The 21,050-nt window shown below is 38.4% G+C and overlaps 1 long non-coding RNA gene across 1 annotated transcript in view; it reads right to left on the reverse strand.

Annotated features, from left to right (window-relative positions):
- LOC106504947 overlaps positions 9,953 to 21,050 on the reverse strand; it is a 30,449-nt gene continuing 19,351 nt past the window's right edge. Inside the window, exon 3 of the long non-coding RNA XR_001298911.2 lies at positions 9,953 to 11,766. This is a non-coding gene — a long non-coding RNA (uncharacterized LOC106504947). The remainder of the gene's footprint in view (positions 11,767 to 21,050) is intronic.

Consider the following 21,050-nt stretch of genomic DNA (forward strand, 5'->3'; position numbering starts at 1 on the left):
GGGGTGTAGGTCGCAGACGTGGCTCGGATCCTGTGTTGCTGTGGCTCTGGCATAGGCCAGGGGCTACAGCTCCAATTGGACTCCTAGCCTGGGAAGCTCCATATGCCATGGGAGTGGCCCAAGAAATGGCAAAAAGACAAAAACAAAAACAAAAGCAAAATAACCACCTAAGGTCCACCTAAGGGTCCACCTGGTCACTGCATCAGACATCGTAGAAGAAACAGCACGGGGCTATAATCCTTGAGAGAAGGGATACAGAAAAAGTGAGCTTCGGGATTGGAACAGTTTGGTAACTGGACACAGTTACTGGGCTACGACCTTGGGAGCCAGCAGTCTCACTAGGTTGACAGGCACAGATTGGAGCTGGCTGTGGGGAAGGTGGCTATAATTTGCAGAACTGAGCATCAGAGAAGAAAAGCTGCAGAGAAATCCACAGAGGGCTACTCTCAAGTATTTGGCTGAATACTAGAAGCACATGATGAGCAATTACCTGAGGCCAGAGAGACAACATCAGAAAGACAATGGCAGTGCATTCTTGAAGTTCAAAAGGCTGAGAATAATGTGAGTTCTCACTGGAAAGACCTCAATACAAGGGCCAACAGACAGAAACCTAAAAGGGTATTATTGCCTTAACACTGAGGCCAATTAACTAAAGTCTGCTCTGAACCCACTTAATGAAACTTTTAAGAACAGAAAACAAACAAACCAAAAAACCAAACAAATTTAATGCTTCTTTTTAGGATTTTTCATTGTGGTAAAATATACATAACACACAATTCCCCATTTTAACTACTTTTAAGTGTACAGTTCAGTGGCATTGCACACATATACTGGTGTATAACTATCACCACTATCCATTTTTAGGATCTGTTCATCATCCCACACTGAAACTCTACTATTAAACAATAACTCCCCATTCTCTCTTCCCTTCAGCCCTTGGTAACCTGTATTCTGCTTTTTGTCTCTATGAAATTGCTTATTCTAGGTATATATCATTTAAGTGGAATCCCATAGTATTTGCCCTTTTGTGCCTGGCTTATTTCATTGAGCGTATGTCTTCAAGGTTCATCCACTGTGGCATATATCAGAATTCCATTCCTTTTTAAGGCTGAATAATATTTTATTGTAAGTATATACTGCTTTAAAAAATTGGAGTATTATTTTTAAATTTTTTTTATTTTTTGCTGTTTAGGGCCGCACCTATGGCACATGGAGGTTCTCAGGCTAGGGTCGAATGAGAGCTACAGCTGCTGGCCTACGCCACAGCCATAGCAATGCAGGATCCAATCTGCACCTTGGCCCTACACCACAGCTCATGGCAACCCTGGATCCTTAACCCACTGAGTGAGGCCAGGGATCGAACCCTCATCCTTGTGGATACTAGTTGGATTCGTTTCCACTGCACTGCAACAGGAACTCCAATTGGAGTATTGTTGGCTTACAATGTTGCATTTGTTTCAGATGTACAAAAGAGTGAATCAGTTATACATATACTGCTTTTTAAAAAATCCATTTCCGGGAGTTCCCACTATGGGGCAGTACATTAACGATCTGGTGTTGTGATAGCTGTGGCATAGGTCACAGCTGTGGTCAGATTTGATTCCTGGCTCAGGAACTTCCATACACTGTGGGTGTAGCCTCAAAAGAAAAGAAAATCCATTTTCTGTTAATGGACATTTGGGTCTTTTCCACATTTTGGCTATTGTGAAAAATGCTGCAGTAGATGCTATTATACAAGTTTATGTTGAAATTCCTGCTCTCAATTTTTTTGGGTGTGTCCCTAGAAATAGGACGTCTGGATCATATGATAATTCTATGTTTAACTTTTTTAGGAACTGCCAAAGGGTTTCCATAGGGGTTGCATCATTTTTCATTCTCATCAGCAATGAATAGGGGTTCCTGTTTTTAAAACTGCTTATTGAATTTTAATTTTTAAATCCTTCCTGCCCAGCTGGTTGAAAATTCCTCTTCATTCCTTCTTGTACCCTCCACACTGACCCCAAGGCCTACACTGAAGGGCAAGGGGCAGGGTGTTGGGAGTTGGCCCTTATTATCACTGAAATAGTCTTTGCTGTCTGACACTTTCAGGTTGGCAGCTTTCAGGGGTTATTTTTGTTTTTATTTTTAAAATTTTTATTGGAGTAGGTTGACTTACATTGTTGTATTTGTTTCAAGTGTTCAGCAAAGTGAATCAGATATATCTATGTATCCATTCTTTTTTCCCATATAGGTTATTTACAGAATATTGAGTAGATTTTCCTGTGTTATACAGCAGGTCCTTGCCAGTTATCTATTCCATGCACAGTAGCCAATCCCCTCTCCCCAATTTATTTCCCTCCTCCCCCTCCCAGTTTCCCCTTTGGAAATCATGTTCAATTTCAAAATCTGTGTTTATTTCCGTTTTGTAAATAAGTTATTTTGCATGATTTTTAATTAGATTCCACAAGTCATATATATTTGTCTTTCTCTGTCTCTGACCTACTTCACTTACTATGATAATCTCCAGGCCCATCCATGTTGCCGCAAATGCCAACATTTCTTTTTTTAAGTATTCCATTGTATATATGTACCACATCTTCTTCTTTTTTTTTTTTTTTTTTTTTTTTTTTTTTTTTTTTTTTGTCTTTTGTCTTTTTAGGGCCACACCTGCAGCATATGGAAATTCCCAGGCTAGGGGTCAAATTGGAGCTGTAGCTGCCAGCCTACGCCACAGCCACAGCAACATGGGATCTGAGCTGTGTCTGTGACCTACACCACAGCTCACAGCACAGCCAGATCCTTAACCCACTGATCGAGGCCAGGGATTGAACCTGCATCCTCGTGGATCCTAATCAGGTTCATTAACCACTAAGCCACAATGGGAACTCCTACCACATCTTCTTTATCCATTCCTCTGTCAGTGGACATTTACATTGCTTTCATGTCTTGGCTATTGTAAATTGTGCTGCAATGAACATTGTGGTGCATGTACCTTTTCAAACTAGATTTTTCTCCAGATATATGCCCAGGGATGGGATTGCTGCATCATATGTTCATTCTATAGTTTTTTAAGGAACCTCCATATTGTGCTCCATAGAGGTTGTGTCTATTTCCATTCCCATCAACAGTGTAGGAGGGTTCCCTTTCCAGCATATATTGTTTGTAGACTTTTTGATGATGGCCATTATGACTGGTGTGAAGTGATAGCTCATTATAGTTTTGCTTTGCATTTCTCTAATAATTTGTGATGCTGAACATCTTTTCATGTACTTTTTGGCCATCAGCTTTCTGTTTTTTCCATCACCCTGGAGACACGGGGCATTCATGGAAAGCAGGGAATCCCAGGGTCTGTAAGTTCTGCTTCCTACATGTAGCATGCAGCTATTTCCCTCTGGGTCATGCAAGACCTTCAGCATTATCAGAAAGCCCATCTTGGTCCCTGGTACTCTGAAAGGCACAGCCCCCCCCACCTCAATCTCTGAAATCTTTTTGCTCTCCTGGTGCAAGTTTCAGCCCTTCCTTTTGTTTCTTCCAAAATCTCAGTTTCTTTTAAAAATTTTGCAAATCTTCATACCTTCAAAGACCAGAAATATTGCATCAAACTTCTGCTTTCCTGTCAACCGCATATTTCCCAGAAGCAGTGAAGACCTGGGTCATAGTCAGTTACCTGATCAATTGAATGGGGGAAGAAATAGGGAGATTTGGGGGGGAAGGCATCAATAATATTTCAAAGAATTATCCAGACAAATGGACATTTAGATTTAAAACAAAAATGCAAATTTAAACATGCTCAGGGAAAAATTTTTAGAAATGAAATAAACAGGAGTTCCCGGCATTGCTGTGGCTGTGGCTGTGGCTGGCAGCTGTAGCTCTGATTTGACCCCTGGCCTGGAACCTCCATATACAGCCCTAAAAAGCGGAAAAAAAAAAAAAAATGAAATAAACAGAAAAAAAAGGAAATTATTTATAATCACAGAACCCCAATCTTTTCTCTGAATGCATAAATGTACTTTACAACTTTAAGTTCATTCAATACATATGTTAACCTTTCATCATTTTAGTCACTCTTTCTTTTCTTTTTTTTTTTTTGCTTTTCAGGGCCACACCCACAGTATATGGAGGCAGGCTAGGGGTCAAATCAGAGCCGCTGCTGTCAGCCTACACCAGAGCTCACAGCAACACTGGGTCCTTAACCCACTGAGTGAGGCCAGGAATTGAACCCAAATGCTCATGGATACCAGTCAGGTTTGTTACTGCTGAGCCACAATGGGAACTCCTGTTTCTTGTTTTATCTAAACTCGATGTATTGTCTGATATCATAGCCACTAACTACAAGTGGCTACTTACATTTAAACCAATGAATTTTGGAGTTCCTGTCCTGGCTCAGTGGTTAACAAATCTGACTAGGAACCATGAGGTTGTGGTTCGATCTCTGGCCTCTCTCAGTGGGTTAAGGATCTGGCATTGCTGTGAGCTGTGGTGTAGGTCGCAGATGCATCTTGGATCCTATGTTTCTGTGGCTCTGGCTTAGGCTGGCAGCTGTAGCTCCGATTCGACCACTAGCCTAGGAACCTCCATATGCCACAGGTGCAGCCCTAGAAAAAGACAAAAAGACCAAAATAAATAAATAAATTAGTGAAGTTTAAATAAACTGAGAATTCAGTTCCCCAGCTATACTAGCCACATTGTAAATATTCAATAAGCACATGCAGCTGGTGGCTATTAGCACAGACCTAGAACATGTCATACTGTAGAAAGTTTTATTGGCCTGCAATGCTTGGGATCACCTAAACTCATCTGACTCCTCCCCTACAACTGCTGTCATTTCCTCTTATCACCTAAACTCCCACTCTCACATTCCCACCAAAAACACATTGCTGTTGGATGTAAAAAAAGTACATTATAAATGTTTTGTAAGAACAGAGGAATATTATTGCAAAAAACAGGAAAATAACTTAAAACCAAATAACAGGTGTCACTGTTGCTCATGTTCAAGAATCCACAGGCCTAGTGTATAAATCTAACCAACTAGTTAACCAACCAACTAGTTAATCAGTTCTGCAACTGATGGTTAAAGCATCATTATCCTTTTATTCAAATGTGATTTCAAGTATTTATTATTCTCTTGTAATTAAAAATACTATGTAAATATAAACAAATATGATGTAAAGCTAAAAATTAAGATCCAGTATTCTTGTGAAATTCTTTTTTTTTTTTTTTGGTCTTTTTAGGGCCATACCCATGGCATATGGAGGCCCCAGGCTAGGGGTCGAATCGGAGCTGTAGCTGCCAGCCTACGCCACAGTCACAGCAACGCCAGATCTGAGCCGCATCAGTGACCTACGCCACAGCTCACGGTCAATGCCGGATCCTTAACCCACTGAGTGAGGCCAGGGAACTCCAAAAATTATTCGTTTTTATTACAAAAGCAACTTTTCCTTAGTCCTTGGCCTGCTGCAATAATGTTGACCTTCTTTTTAATTATCCTCTCTTTCTTGATCAAGTGCTACAAGTTTCTATCTTTTAGGCTGCCAAATGCACAAACTTAAAATTCCTGTTACATTAATAGTCTGAGAAATTTGGCTCCTAAATTTTTAAACCTGTCCATATATAGACAGACTCTTGGCCTTCCCTTTCAGAGCCAAAGAGCTTCCTTCACCAACCTTCCCTGAACAAAAGAACAGTTTTTCCTGGAGAAGAATTTTGCCATTCTTCTAAAATGCTGAAACTGCCACTGGGAAATTTATTTTTATAACTGACAATTTTTATTTCTGCTTCATGCTACTTGTTTCAGTTCTCAATATTTCATAAGCATTTTCATAAGCATATTTTCATAAGTATAATTACTTTGGGCAGATGTCTGTAATATTCCCTGGCTATATTCCTCATTTAACTATCTCTTATTATTAGATTTTTAGGTGTTTCTTTGGCTTATTTTAACCTTACTACAAATACACAAGTTAATAACTTTTGCACATATTTCTGATTATTTCTCTAGGATAGGTTTTTAGAAGCAGCATTATCTGATGCAGAATAGTTCAGTAAATATTCACTATCTTCCCACTGTAAATGAATTTACCCTCCCCTCCCTTTCCTCCCTTCCCTCAACCCCTGCCCCCCACCTCCAATTGATATTGAGCTTGGCCAAGCTACTTACTTTGGCCAATGAAACTTCAGTACGTTTGACACAAGCAGTAACCTTAAATGTGCTTCTGCAATTGGTTTTGCTCTCTTGCATTCCAATAATCTGCTATGAAAACAGTACACTGACCTTCAGTGCTGTGGCCAGCAGCTGCAGCTCCAATTCGACCCCTAGCCTGAGAATTTCCACATACCTTGGGTGTGGCTCTAAAATAAACAAATGAAAAAAGAAGATGGTGCAGCAATATCTTTAAAATAGTGAAAGAAAAGCTATCAATCAGGAATTCTATATCTAGTGAAAATATCTTTGAAAAATAAAAGTATTTTTAGACATACAAAAAGTGCAAAAATTTATCACCAGCAGATTTACACTACAAGAAATACGAAAGGAAATTCTTTTGGCAAAAGAAAAATATCATATGGGAATATCAGCTTATACAAAGAAATGAAGAGCACTAGAATGGTAACTACATTTGTAAGTACTTCAGTTTTTTCTTATTATTCAAACATTAAGGGATTTTGGAATTCTGAAATGGATTTGTGTAAACTATTCACTTATCGCATCACTTTGTCCCATGGGAGACTCCAAAGGGTACAGAGTTTGAGAAATACTTTGGTGAGAGGAATTCTAGGATTCTTTAAATCCTCTATACTAAGTTTTCTTTGAGTGCTACAGATGACCACAGGAAATTCTGCCATTGAAAATGCCTTTTTGAATAAAGTAGGGATCATTGAATCCTGAAGTGGTAAGTGTCAAGTGGTGGTGCTTATTCAACAGAGACTAGATGGTTATTATAATTAATTTCAATGCCAAAGTAGTAATAAGAATTGTTGACCAGTGGATGTCTTTGGCAATAGCTAATTGATTAAGGTTGTCCCTTTTAATGGCCATACTACCCAAAGCAATCTACAGATTCAATGCAATCCCTATCAAATTACCCAGGACATTTCACACAGAACTAGAACAAACAATCCAAAAATTTATATGGAACCACAAAAGACCCATAATTGCCAAAGCAATTCTGAGGAACAAAAACCAAGCAGGAGGCATAACTCTCTCAGACTTCAGGCAATATTACAGAGTCACAGTCATCAAGACAGTGTGGTACTGGTATCAAAACAGACATATAGACCAATGGAACAGAATAGAGAACCCAGAAATAAACCCAGACACCTATGGTCAATTAATCTTTGACAAAGGAGGCAAGAACATAAAATGGGAAAAAGACAGTCTTTTCAGCAAGTATTGTTGGGAAACCTGGACAGCTACATGCAAATCAATGAAACTAGAACACACCCTCACACCTTGTACAAAAATAAACTCAAAATGGCTGAAAGACTTAAATATAAGACAAGACACCATCAAACTCCTGGAAGAGAACATAGGTAAAACATTCTCTGATATCAATTTTATGAATATTTTCTCAGGTCAGTCTCCCAAAGCAACAGAAATAAAAACAAGAATAAACCAATGGGACCTAATCAAACTGACAAGCTTTTGCACAGCAAAGGAAACCAAAAAGAAAACAAAAAGGCAACTCAGAGAATGGGAGAAAATAGTTTCAAACATGCAACTGACAAGGGCTTAATCTCTAGCATATACAAGCAACTTATACAACTCAACAGCAAAAAAGTCAACAACCCAATTGAAAAATGGGCAAGAGACCTGAAGAGACATTTTTCCAAGGAAGATGTACAGATGGCCAACAAGCACATGAAAAAATGCTCAACATCCCTGATTATTAGAGAAATGCAAATAAAAACTATCACAATACCACCTCACACCAGTGAGAATGGCCATCATTAATATATCCACAAATAACAAAGGCTGGAGGGGGTGTGGAGAAAAGGGAACCCTCCTGCACTGCTGGTGGGAATTTAAGCTGGTACAACCACTATGGAGATCAGTATGGAGGTACCTTAGAAAACTATACATAGAACTACCATATGACCCAGCAATTCCAGTCTAGGGCATATATCCAGACAAAACTTTCCTTAAAAAAGACACATGCACCCACATGTTCATTGCAGCACTATTCACACTAGCCAAGACAGGGAAACAACCTAAATGTCCATCGACAGACAATTGGATTAGGAAGATGTATATATACACAATGGGATACTACTCAGCCATAAAAAGAACAAAATAATGCCATTTGCAGCAACATGGATGGAACTAGAGACTCTCATACTGAGTGAAGTAAGTCAGAAAGAAAAAGACAGTTACCACATGGTATCACTTATATCTGGAATCTAATATATGGCACAAATGAACCTCTCCACAGAAAAGAAAATCATGGACTTGGAGAATAGACTTGTGGTTGCCAAGTGGGAGGGGGAGGAAGTGGGGTGGATTGGGAGCTTGGGCTTAATAGATATAAACTATTGCCTTTGGAATGGATTAGCAATGAGATCCTGCTGTGTAGCACTGGGAACTATGTCTAGTCACTTATGATGGAGCATGAAATGTGAGAAAATAGAATGTGTACATGTATATGTAACTGGGTCACCATGCTGTACAGTAGGAAAAAAATTGTATTGGGGAAATAACAATTTAAAAAATTTTTTAAATTTAAAAATAAATGATATTAAAATAAAAAAAAGTTGTCCCTTTGACTGACATAGATGAATGATGAGTGGAATTTTGACTCAGGTCCATATCAAAGCGAGCGCATGTGGTCACTGAACACATTTCATAGCTATTTTCCAATTCTTGAATGCATAGTTGGAGTATATATATTCAATAACCAGCGGAATCCTAATATTGTTTCCTTAATTAGCCTATTGAGGGTTATTCTGATAGGAAAGCCAGAGAAAATGGCTAGTGGAAACCTCTAGATCTGCTACTATTACCAAAAAAGTAAATCAAAAGCAATCTCATTTCCCTGAAGAAATTTTACAGGGATTAGTGCAGCTATCAGTATCAGAGACTTAAAAGAATTGCAGCTCATGATTTCTACATCATCATTCAACTCACTTGTTTGGCCTGTGCAGAAGAGAAATGGTCATGAAAATGATATTTTGGCCTTTTCATTAACTAAATGAGTTGATGAGTCCAATAGACGGTGCCAATGAACACAGGCCCTCTTATCTGCTATATAGCTATTGATCCAGAAAATCTTTTTCTTTTTACCTGTTACTAAAAACCATCAGAAGTACTTTGCTTTCACCTGGAAGGGCCATTCATACACATTTTCTGTTCTACTTATTATTACATCAACTCTTAATCTCTATCCTTTTTTTTTTTTTTGGTCTTTTGGGGCCACACCCACACATATGGAAGTTCCCAGGTTAGGGGTCCAATCGGAGCTACAGCTGCCAGCCTACACCACAGCCACATCAATGCCAGATCCAAGTCATGTCTGCAACCTACACCACAGCTCATGGCAACACCAGATCCTTAACCCACTGAGCAAGGCCAGGGATCGAACCTGCAACCTCATGGTTCCTAGGCGGATTCATTTCCGCTGTGCTACGACGGGAACTCCTCAATCCTCTATCTTAATCTGGTCTATGGGGATCTTGATCATCTCTCCATTCCAAAGAATATTATAGCCCTGTGGCATAACTTAGGTACAACTTAGAGAGAAAGCTAGGAGAAGAGTGGAAGAAGGCAAGGCTCAAAAGATTGTCAAGGACAGACAGTTTAGCTTCTTGTACACCAAAAATTTCAAAGATGTTAAGGATTTTGGTCTTTAGCTTAAAAACAATGGAAAATCTTTAGAGATTTTATTTAAAATTTTTTTTAAATAATGATTTTTATTTTTTCCATTATAGCTGGTTTACAGTGTTCTGTCAATTTTCTGCTGTCCAGCAAGTTGACCCAGTCACACATACATGTCTACATCTTTTTCATCACGTTCTCAGGCTCCATCACAAGTGTCTAGATATAGTTTAGAGATTTTAAAATTTGAGGGATTGGTAAAAGATGGCAATGTTCTTTAAAATTTGTTATTATCTCAGTAACAGTAAGAAATGTATTCCAGCTAATAAGAAAAAAAAAAGAGCATCACATTTTGAAGAGATCACGCAGTACATTGAAAAAAAATGGATTGGAATGGCGAGCCACAGGAATTGAAGGGAAATTAATTAAACAACAAGCACATTATTTCAGGTTAGAGATGGTGGTAGTATAGAAAATATGACAGATGATATGGAAAGTGTAAATGGATCAAAGAAAATAAAGAAAAGATGAATCTCAAAGATGGATTAAATTTTGGAGTGTGAAAAGAGTCCAGTATCATAGATGAATCTCAGATTTTTAGGTCGTGCATCTGTAATCACATACATCTACACATCTTTTAAGAGATCAAAACAGTTGGCTCTGCAAGTGAGGAGAAAGGTGGAAAGTGAGGTGTTAGCTAGAAGGGGGTCTGAGTATAGAGGTAAAAAAAATGGACTCTAGAAACATTTTTATATGTGTTCAAATGTCACCAGGAATGATCCAATGCCAGGAAGCACTTTAATAGGCAAAAAAGAGAGAAGAATTATTCAGTAGCGTAATGTTTATGAAAAATCAGGAAAGAATAGAATCCAAGACCTAGGTGAAAAGATTGATCTTAAATAGGAGTAGAGACAGAAGAGAAGGAACAAATATGCGCGATGGAAGAAGGTATTGCAGGAAAGAATTGGTAGCAGGAAATTGGAGGAATATATCTCTGATGGCTTCTCAGTGGAGAAATAAATAAGCTCCTCTTCTAAGAATGAGGTGGAAAGGCAAGAAAGAGACAACGTTCTTGGAAGGGTGAGAAGTATAAAAAAGATATGAAGTAATCACTGAGAAGGTGAATTAATAAGAAGAAAAAAATGTAAGTTTGCTGTACAAGGTGGAAGACCCATTTGAAATCGGTTACCTTGAATTTATCTGCCATTGCAACCTTTAGTTGAAAAGAAAGATGAAGAAAAAGAGGAAAACAAGGCTGATCCAGGTTTGTGGCTTTCTAAGCACTTATAATGAGAAAGCAGAGAGGTAAAGGGGCCTTTGCTAGGGGCAGGAATGCTACTGAATTTGTGCTTTCTATTCTCTAGACTGAAGAAAGAATGAGCAGGTGGATTAAGGGATAGGGAAGGGCAACAGAAGGTCCTAGGCAGTCAAACAAAGGTCAAGAGTGAGTAACTAAATAAGAAAGCTGAATAGACAGGAGGTTCTAGACAGAGAAGAGGATGTTCAAATTAGTACATTTATGTGCAATATTGTGGTGCAATACTATGATGTCACAAGGTCTAGGGTGTTACCAAGGAAGAAATTTGTTGGGAGAATCTACTTGAAACCATGCTAAATTTTAACCTGATCGTCAAAGTGAATATAATGACAATTATCATTTTTAACTGAAATTTGGTGTTTATATTATCAAAAAAAAAAAATCCACTAGGGATAGCTTTGCATGTTCAGTCTCTGAATCCATTCTCATAGACTTCATTTACATGTCTTCACCTGCTAGCAACCGTAAAATTTTATATTTAGAGGCCACACTTCCTCTCAATGGCATTTAAATTTCTCTTACCCATTGACCAGAGTTACCTAAGGCTATGGTTTCACAACCGTGGCTGATCATCAGAATCACACGTGGAGCTTTTTAAATTCGTAAGTTCCCAGACTGCTCAAGGTTAACCAGGTTCAGTGGTTCTCAGGTGGGGTGTGGGAATCTGGATGTGAAAAAAAAAAAAAGTACCCAAGTAATTCTGACAGTTCACTGTTCACTGGGGATGGCAACTGAGGGGTGGGGGAAGTATTCTGCCTCTGACTTATCGACTTTTCCATACAATCTTCTGGAGTTATACATGTCAAGAAAACCAGCTGGAGTTCCACAGACTATAAACAAACGGTGCCAAAATTTACATTTCATGGAACTCATTTATGGATTTTGAATGACTTAAAATATTAAACCATTCTATTATTTTACCTTTTAGTTGTCTTTAAAAAAGGAAGAGGGAGCTATTTCACAATTTCTCTATGATAAGAGTAACACCCAGATAATAACATTATTGTAACTTTACCATGTAGTAATTGTGTGGTGGGATTTACAGTAAAATGGTAAAAATTTTTGTGATATCAATTTTAAAGTTTTTAAAACTTTTTGCCATACCTGATTTTTGGAGACTGATAAAAGAGAGAGGACTTGGGAAGCTATAGTAGAAGACAACATTAGAAATAATCATGATGGAAACTATAAAAATAGTAAAAGGAATCCAGAGAAGAATTGAAGTGATTTATAAGATAGGATAGAGATACCTTGGAATTAGGGCTGGTACCTTCAGATTTATACCTGAGTTCTAAAACTAACTTCCTACGAGTTAATACCTTTAAGTGCCATAACGTAGAAAGCTTTTTTTATTTTTGGTTTAAATATTGTACATTTAGTCCTATTTTAAATTACACAATTATTCCTAATACTAGCTTATATTTAACCAAAAAACAGAGACTTAAAACCAACTTTCAGAGTCACTGCTGTCACAAAACATTCTTTTACCTAAGGATTAGAAAAAGAAGAATTGAGAAACAAGTGCAATGTACCTTGCTTCCTATTTCCTACGGGAAATCTTATGAGAGTGTAAAATAAAACCCACGGGGGAAGGGAGGAAGTGAATTTAATTATGTAAGTCAGATCAACCAGAGAATAGCCAAAATAAAATAGTAATATGACTCACCAACTCCAAGTAGAGGAAATTAAACCCTCTTAAAGTCCACATGTTTAGAAACAGAGTTCAGTGATTATAAAACACTATAGTTAAACACATGCATGATCTATGGGTCCATGTGTGAGTTAAACTCATTTTATTTTTACCTTAATCCTTACAAAATAATTATTCCTTGAAATTGATAGTTCGCCCTAAATAGAAGCCAGAAGCCATACTTGGCCCTCTAGGTGACTTGGAAGTATTATATATGGACTGTGTATAAAATGTGTGATTGATATGAAGTAGAAATAAACTGCCAGAGCTTGTTGAAAGGATAAGGATCCAAAATAATATTGGTCAAGGAAAACTTTAGGTCAAATCTAGCATGAAGAAATATGGCAAATATAACAAACATTGATTTTTAATTAAATTTTTTTTGTCTTTTTGCCATTTTTGGGGGCCGCTTCTGCGGCATATGGAGGTTCCCAGGCTAGGGGTCCAGTCGGAGCTGTAGCCACCAGCCTACACCAGAGCCACAGCAATGCGGGATCCGAGTCGCACCTGCAACCTACACCACAGCTCATGGCAATGCCAGATTCTTAACCCACTGAGCAAGGCCAGGGATCAAACCCCCAACCTCATAGTTCCTAGTTGGATTCATTAACCACTTAGCCACCACGGAACACCATGATTTTTAAAATTTGAAACATCTTCAAATGTTCCAATGTATATATTCAGTATGGAAACTACTGAACATGACTTAAGAGCAGCATGTGTTAAAACAACTTCAGGATTTAATTAACTCAGTATTAGCCAGTAATGTGAGGGAATAGTCTAAACCACTTCTGTTATCTCAGAACACTGACACAAGTATAGGGTTCAGGAAAAGAGAAATAATAATCTCATTCTTCTCTTTCACTGATTGTACTATACAATGTTGAGGTCAACTTTACTTACCATATTTTAGAAAGAGCATAAGCAAACTGCGTTTTATCTGTGTATGAAGACAATGGTACAAGAACTTGACTCCGTAATATAATTAATAAAAGAAGTAAAGGAATTCCCATAGCGGCTCAGCGGAAACGAATCTGACCAGCATCCATGAGGACACAGGTTCAATCCACGGGCCTTGCTCAGTGGGTTATGGATCTGATGTTGCTGTGAATTGTGGTGTAGGTCGCAGACATGGCTTGGATCCTGCGTTGCCGAGGCTGTGGTGTAGGCTGGCAGCTAAAGCTCTGATTTGACCCCTAGTCTGGGAACCTCTTCCTGGGTGTGGTCCTAAAAAGCCAAAAAAAAAAAAAAAAAAAAAAAAAAAGGAAGCAAGATACTTGACCTATACAAGAGAAAGACACAGCTGGTGTCAAATATGTGAAGTCTCACTGGGTAACTACCAAATGGCAGGGCTCAGAAAAGCCCGTGGGTGAAAAGAGCAGGTAAACAAATTTTGTCTAGTGCCAAAACAAGTAAGAAGAGACTGGCTTAACAGATGTCAAGCCAAGAGGGAGCTAGTAAAACCCTTCAGGATAATGCTAACATAGAACGTCTTGTACAAGGTAGAGAAATGCAAAGTTTAGCAGCCTTCAAAAGTTGTTCGAATACTGGTGCCAAAATGACTACACTGAAATAATCACTTGGAAGACCATTAAAAACAAAAGTTCTAGATCAGGGCTTCCAAGTTATATGGACTTACTTGTGTTATGGAGCAAGAATCTGGGTCTTTAACACGCTCCTGGGTGATGGTGATGACCAGTCATGTTTGGAAACCACTGAATCATACTATTTCCAAAAATCTATTCCATATCTAAATGCTGTAATTCTAAATAATTAAAAAGATGATCCTATTGGCCAAATGATCTAATGAAACACACAGTGAGGTTAAGATTTAATTTGCATTTATTAATTTGTCATTGGTTGATGTATATGAATATCCTAAAAACATGACCTTAAAGAGAATTTGGAAGAATTAAAAAATAGAAATAAACACTGGTTTTTGTTTTTTTTTTGCTTTTGTTTTGGGGGGAGTTTTTTTGGTTTTAGTTTGTTTGTTTGTTTGTTTTTAGGGCCACACCCGTGGCATATGGAGGTTCCCAGGCTAGGGGTCGAATCAGAGCTGTAGCCACCGGCCTACACCACAGCCACAGCAACGCAGGATCTGAACTGCGTCTGCAACCTACACCACAGGTCACAGCAACACCAGATCCTTAACCCACTGAGCGAGGCCAGAGATAGAACCCATGTCCTCATGGATACTAGTTGGGTTCATTAACCACTGAGCCATGACAGGAACTCCAACATTGGGGTTTTTGGTTGTTTTTTATTTTTTAATTTTTTTTTTTTTACTGTCTAGTTATGTCACAAGATTAATTAAGAACACTGATGTTTGTTAGATGTCATGAAGGTCCTGGGGTCAAATATAATACTCCTTTGCTATCTTGCAGAAAGCACCAGTCTTTCTTAGTTTGATATATGGGGATTTTCCAAAAGGGAGCAAAGGATCTTTTGTCTAAATAGCCCACTATACTGTCTGCTATTGCCACTCATTTAAAAAAATATATTAGAAAGAAAACTGTTATGATTAAAAGTTTTACAAAGCACAAATATCCTTTAGTCAGCATGAACATAAGCCAGTGACAATCAGGAGTTGTTTCTTCAATAGCTATCATCTGCTCCTGGATTCTGGTTCCACTATGTGTCTCCAAATGTATGGCACCAGGACCTCAAACAGTGATTCATTTCCTCAGAGCAAGGGTAGATAGAACAAGCCATGATAAAAGCAGAGTTTCCATGGACGAGGCTGCAGACCTATTTTCAATAGGTCAGTCCTGAAAGTGCAAGAGACTTAAGAATCATATCACACAAGGGTTGAAACAGCTCTTAAACAATACAGGTTCAACTCCCCCTTTTACAAATGAGAAAACAGAGGTCCAGAGAAAGAATATGACCTGACCTAAGCTTTTCTTTAGATAGTGATTGAATTGGGACTAGCAGCTGAATCTCCATTCTCAGGCCTGTTGGATAAGAAAATCCAAGAGCATGTATCAGGTACCAGTTTGAGGAAAAGTTCTCCCCATATAAACGGAGACAGAAAGTGCTGATGAGAGATGTAATTAACATTTGATCTACTCTGTGCTGACATCTAGAACGGGACAGTGATTTGCTCTGCACATAGAAGGCAAATAAATAGGATGGCAGTGATGGGGGAATCAGTAAGTGAGGGAATTTAAGGGCCAAGGAAAAGAACTGGTGGCCAAATGCAGGTTTTCAGGATGGAAACCGAATCTGGGATGTCTGGATTATATACAAGATATTATTTATGTCATAAGCAGAACATGAGAAATAGGAAGAGAACCAGAGGCTTAATGCACAAAGAATACAGTCCTGCAAAGAGAGAGAGTTAGATGCAGAAAACACACCATGGATTCTTTTGGGGCTGGAATCAGAGAGTTAGCACTTAGAAAGTACTGACTTTCTGGAGTTCCTGTTGTGGCTCAGCGGTAACGAACCTGACTAGGATCCATGAGGATGAAGGTTTGATCCCGGCCTCGCTCAGTGGGTTGGGAATCTGGTGATATCATGACCTGTAGTGTAGGTCACAGGCCCGGCTCAGGTCCTCCGTTGCTGTGGCTGCGGCGTAGGCCGGTAGCTGTAGCTCTGATTCGACCCCTAGCCTGGGAACTTCCATGTTCTGCAAGTGAGGCCCTAAAAAGACAATTGAAAAAAAAAAAAAGAGGAGTTCCCGTCATGGCTCAGTGGTTAATGAATCCAACTAGGAACCATGATGTTGGGGGTTTGATCCCTGGCCTTGCTCAGTGGGTTAAGGATCTGGCATTGCCATGAGCTGTGGTGTAGGTTGCAGACGCGGCTTGGATCCCATGTTGCTGTGGCTCTGGAGTACCCCGTGGCTATAGCTCCAATTAGACCCCTAGCCTGGGAACCTCCATATGCCACGGGAGAAGCCCAAGAAATGGAGGAAAAAAAAAAAAAGCAAGCAAGCAAGCAAGCAAGCACTGACTTTCCCTGTACCACCACAGTGGTATCATGCTATTCACACTAAAATAACAAAAGTTCTAGAGTAACTTTAAAATTAAAAATGAAATAAATGTTAGAAGGGTATTCAAATAAATTCATGTCTGGAGGGAATATTCTATAAGGAAATTAAGATATTGATTCAGCCATCAAATTGGAAAACATTTTGTAAAATGATTTTATAAAGTCATTAAAAAACAGATTTTGTAAAATTATTCTGCAGATTTTATAGAAATGCTATAAACTTAAAACTTAACTAGCTGTCATTCAATGTTTTGGAGAGGCATCTGGAGTTGCAGTTAAGTTGGGTAAAAGGTTAAGTACGTTTTGGAATATGTTTGGTGGGATATTATGTGAATATCAAGGTGACACATAAAAATTTTAGAAATACATTTTTAAAACGTAAGGCATATAAGTGAAATAAATGGTACGTATATCACAGGGTTATTGTTAGGATTAAAATAGATACTTGAGGAGTTCCTGTCGTGGCTCAGTGATTAACGAATCCGACTAGGAACCATGAGGCTGTGGCTCCATATGCCACCAGAGCGGCCCTAGAAAAGACAAAAAAATACAAAAAAAAAAAATAGATACTTGATATGAAAGTAATTTTAAACAATAAAGTGGCATTAAAAATATAAAGTTTCATTATTACAATTACAGAAAAGCTATTTTTTGCATTTGGATAAAGATTTTAAAAGACCATAGAAAACATATATAGCTGTTGTTTTAAGAAGCATAGCTCATGGTTCTAAATTTTTACAAGGTTGTTCAAATAATAAACATGCATTTTAAATAGTTAAATTGAGTCCTTGGCCGAAAGTGAGAACCCATATTATAATGTAAACTTCAAGGAGTTGGTGGAAGGAACTTAATGAATAAAATACAGTTTTACCACACTATAAATTCTTTAGGAAGAATGGTAATTCATGAAAAGGGAACACTTAAAGAAAACATAAACTGGATCTGTAACAATGTTATCAAAGTGAAGGAACTATAGAGTTCCCATTGTGTCTCAGGGTTAAGAACCCAACACAGTGTCCATGAGGATGCAGGTTTGATCCCTGGCCTTGGTCAATGGATTAAGGATCCAGTGTTGCTGTAAGTTGTTTTATTTTTTAATTACTTAATTTTATTAGATTTATAGGTGTACAGTGTTGCTGTAAGTTGTTGTGTAGGTCACATATGTGGCTCAGAACCAGCCTTGTTGCAGCTGTGGTGTAGGCTGGCAGTTGTAGCTCTGATTCAACCCCAGCCTGGGAACTTCCATATGCCACTGATGTGGCCTTGAAGAGGAAAAAAAAAAAAAGTGAAGGAATCGTAGAATTTTTTAGTGTAATTTTTTATAGTATAGAATTAAAAAATGACCAGAGAACAATTGACTAGGACAACTGTTGACATCCCAAATCCAGATTGGTTTGGGAAAGCTTAAAAAAAAAAAAAAAAAGAAATAAAGACAAGATCTAGCTCTAGATACAGATTTGGGGCAGAATAAATGGCAAGTTTCAAAAACAGATGGTGTCAGAATCACAAGGAGAGAGGTTTGGGTGCATTCTTAATTTTTGTACATCTTCCCAGAATCCTACCACAGCTAGCACTAAAGTGTTTGGGTTGTCTTGGTTCTACCATGGAAACGCTATGGAGCTTGGAGATGACTAATGACATTCTCTGTTTAAAAATGCTTCTCTGCGTCACAGACATCTCGATGTGTCACTTTTTAAATTATGCTTTACATGCTTCTTTCTTGGCTCCCATCTTGATTTGGGTGGAGGGAAGAATCCACCTCAAATTTATCCCACGAGAGTGGCAGAGAAGGTGAGATACTTTCCCACCAACGCCCCATCTATCATTAGATGAGAATTGCTTAGGGGAAGGTTAATCTCCAACAGTTCTGACTTGCCCTCTTTGGGCCCAAGATGCCTCCACAGTGGGGGAAAAAAGCCCACGGACAGAGGATCTCAGTGTTTGTAGTAAATGCCTTAGGTGTGTAGAGGTAAAATAAGGGGACAAGTAGCAATGGCATCATCTGCCACAGGCCGTTTCACTTAGGACAAGTTATCCCCCAAGACCAGTCTCTGTGTTTCTGTTCCTCTCTCTTATGTGAATTGAGAGATACCATTGCTACTTATCACTTCACAACTTCTCTGTGACGCAAATAATACATATACATGTAAAATGTATACATACATAATATATAGTTATATATAGTTACAGGTATGGTTTTATATATACACTTACTTATTGAGTGTTATTGCTTCTATTCTTCTCTATCTGAATTTACTTAGACATCATTACTATTTATCACTTCACAACTGTTTTGTGCTGCAAATTTTATATATATATAAAACTATATAGTATAATGTATTATATTATACTTTCCAATTTTTCCTTCCCTCCATGTCTTGGCCAAGACATGGAAACAAACTAAATGTTCATCAACTTACAACTGGATGGATAAAGAAGATGTGGTTCACATATACAATGGAAGGTTATTCAGCCATGAAGAAGAACAAAATAATGCCATTTGCAGCAACATGGATGCACCTAGAGATCGTCATATTAGGTAAAGTCAGACAAAGACAAATATCATATGAGACCACTAATATGTGGACTTTAACAAAAAAAAAATGATACCAAAGAACTTTTTCACAAAATAGAAACAGACTCAAAGATTTCAAAACCAAACTTATGGTTACTAAAGGGGAAATGGAGGGAAGGAAAAATTGGAAAGTTGGAACTGGCATTTACACACTACCATATGCAAAATCAGTAAGTAACAAGGACCTATTGCATAGCACAGGGAAATCTACTCAGTACTCTGTAGGGGCCCATATGGGAAAAGAATATGAAAAAGAATGGATATATTTTTACATATAACCGATTCACTTTGTTGGACACCTGGTGCTAACACAATATTGTAAGTCAACTGTACTCCAATAAAATTTTTAAAAATATGGGAAAAATAAAATTACTGATGGCCCTTTAAGTCCAATTAAGTCAGAATCTCTGGGAGTGAGCCCCAATTTACTATAAACATCTCACATGATTCTAATGTGTAGCCACTGCTCTAGGCTCAGCTATATCCTGATGAGACTTTCAAATTCAGTGTTTGTCTCACTGGACAAGACAGGATATACATTGCCAACTTTCTTGTCCCTAACACTGGGTTTTTAGCTTTGTTGCAAACCACCTGTGTTCCATTGATAGATTCTTTTTCACTTTGAAACATTTCAGACATCCAGGAAAAATAGTTAGAATAATGAATGACTGTGAATCTCAAACCAAACTTTGTCAAATCTAACCATTTTGCTTCAGATTTTTTGTAAAATTACAAATATGATTTTAAGTTTCCTATATACCTTGTCCAATCCAATTTTCCTTCTCTGCTTAGAGCCAACCAATATCCCTAAAGTGATAGTCATTATTTCTTTGCATAATTTTACCGAAAACGGAGGCATTTTTTATTTTATTTTATTTTTTTGCTTTTTAGGGCCTCAACCACGGCATATGGAAGTTCCCAGGCTAGGGGTCGAACCAGATCTGCAGCTGCTAGCCCAGCCACAGCCACAACAATGCAGAATCCAAGCTGCATCTTCAGCCTACACCACAGCTCATGGCAATGCCAAATGCCCAACCCACTGAGCAAGGAGGGGTCAAACCCTCATCCTCATGGATACTAGTCAGATTCCTTTCCACTGCACAACAACAGGAGCTCCTGAATGTGGTTTTTTTTTTTTTTTTTTTTTTGCAAGTGACTCTTGAGTGTTTTTTTTTTTTTTTTTTTCCCACTGTACAGCAAGGGGATCAAGTTATTCTTACATGTATACATTACAATTACATTTTTTTCCCCACCCTTTGTTCTGTTGCAACATGAGTATCTAGACAAAGTTCTCAATGCTACTCAGCAGGATCTCCTTGTAAATATATTCTAAGTTGTGTCTGATAAGCCCAAGCTTCCAATCCCTCCCACTCCCTCCTCCTCCCATCAGGCAGCCACAAGTCTTTTTATTTATTTATTTTTTTATTTTTTACTATTTTGCTTTTTTAGGGCTGCACCTGTGGCATATGGAAGTTCCAGGGCTAGGGGTGGAATCCAAGCTACAGATGTTGGGCTACGTTGCAGCCACAGCAACGCCAGATCTGAGCTACATCTGTGACCTACACCACAGGCTCACGGAAACGCCAGATCTTAACCCACTGAGGGAGGCCAGGGATTGAACCTGCGTCCTCATGGGTACGAGTCAGATTTGTTTCCACTGAGCCATGACAGGAACTCCCATACA

The sequence above is a fragment of the Sus scrofa genome, chromosome 9, assembly GCF_000003025.6.
Source record: "Sus scrofa isolate TJ Tabasco breed Duroc chromosome 9, Sscrofa11.1, whole genome shotgun sequence".
NCBI lineage: Eukaryota > Metazoa > Chordata > Mammalia > Artiodactyla > Suidae > Sus > Sus scrofa.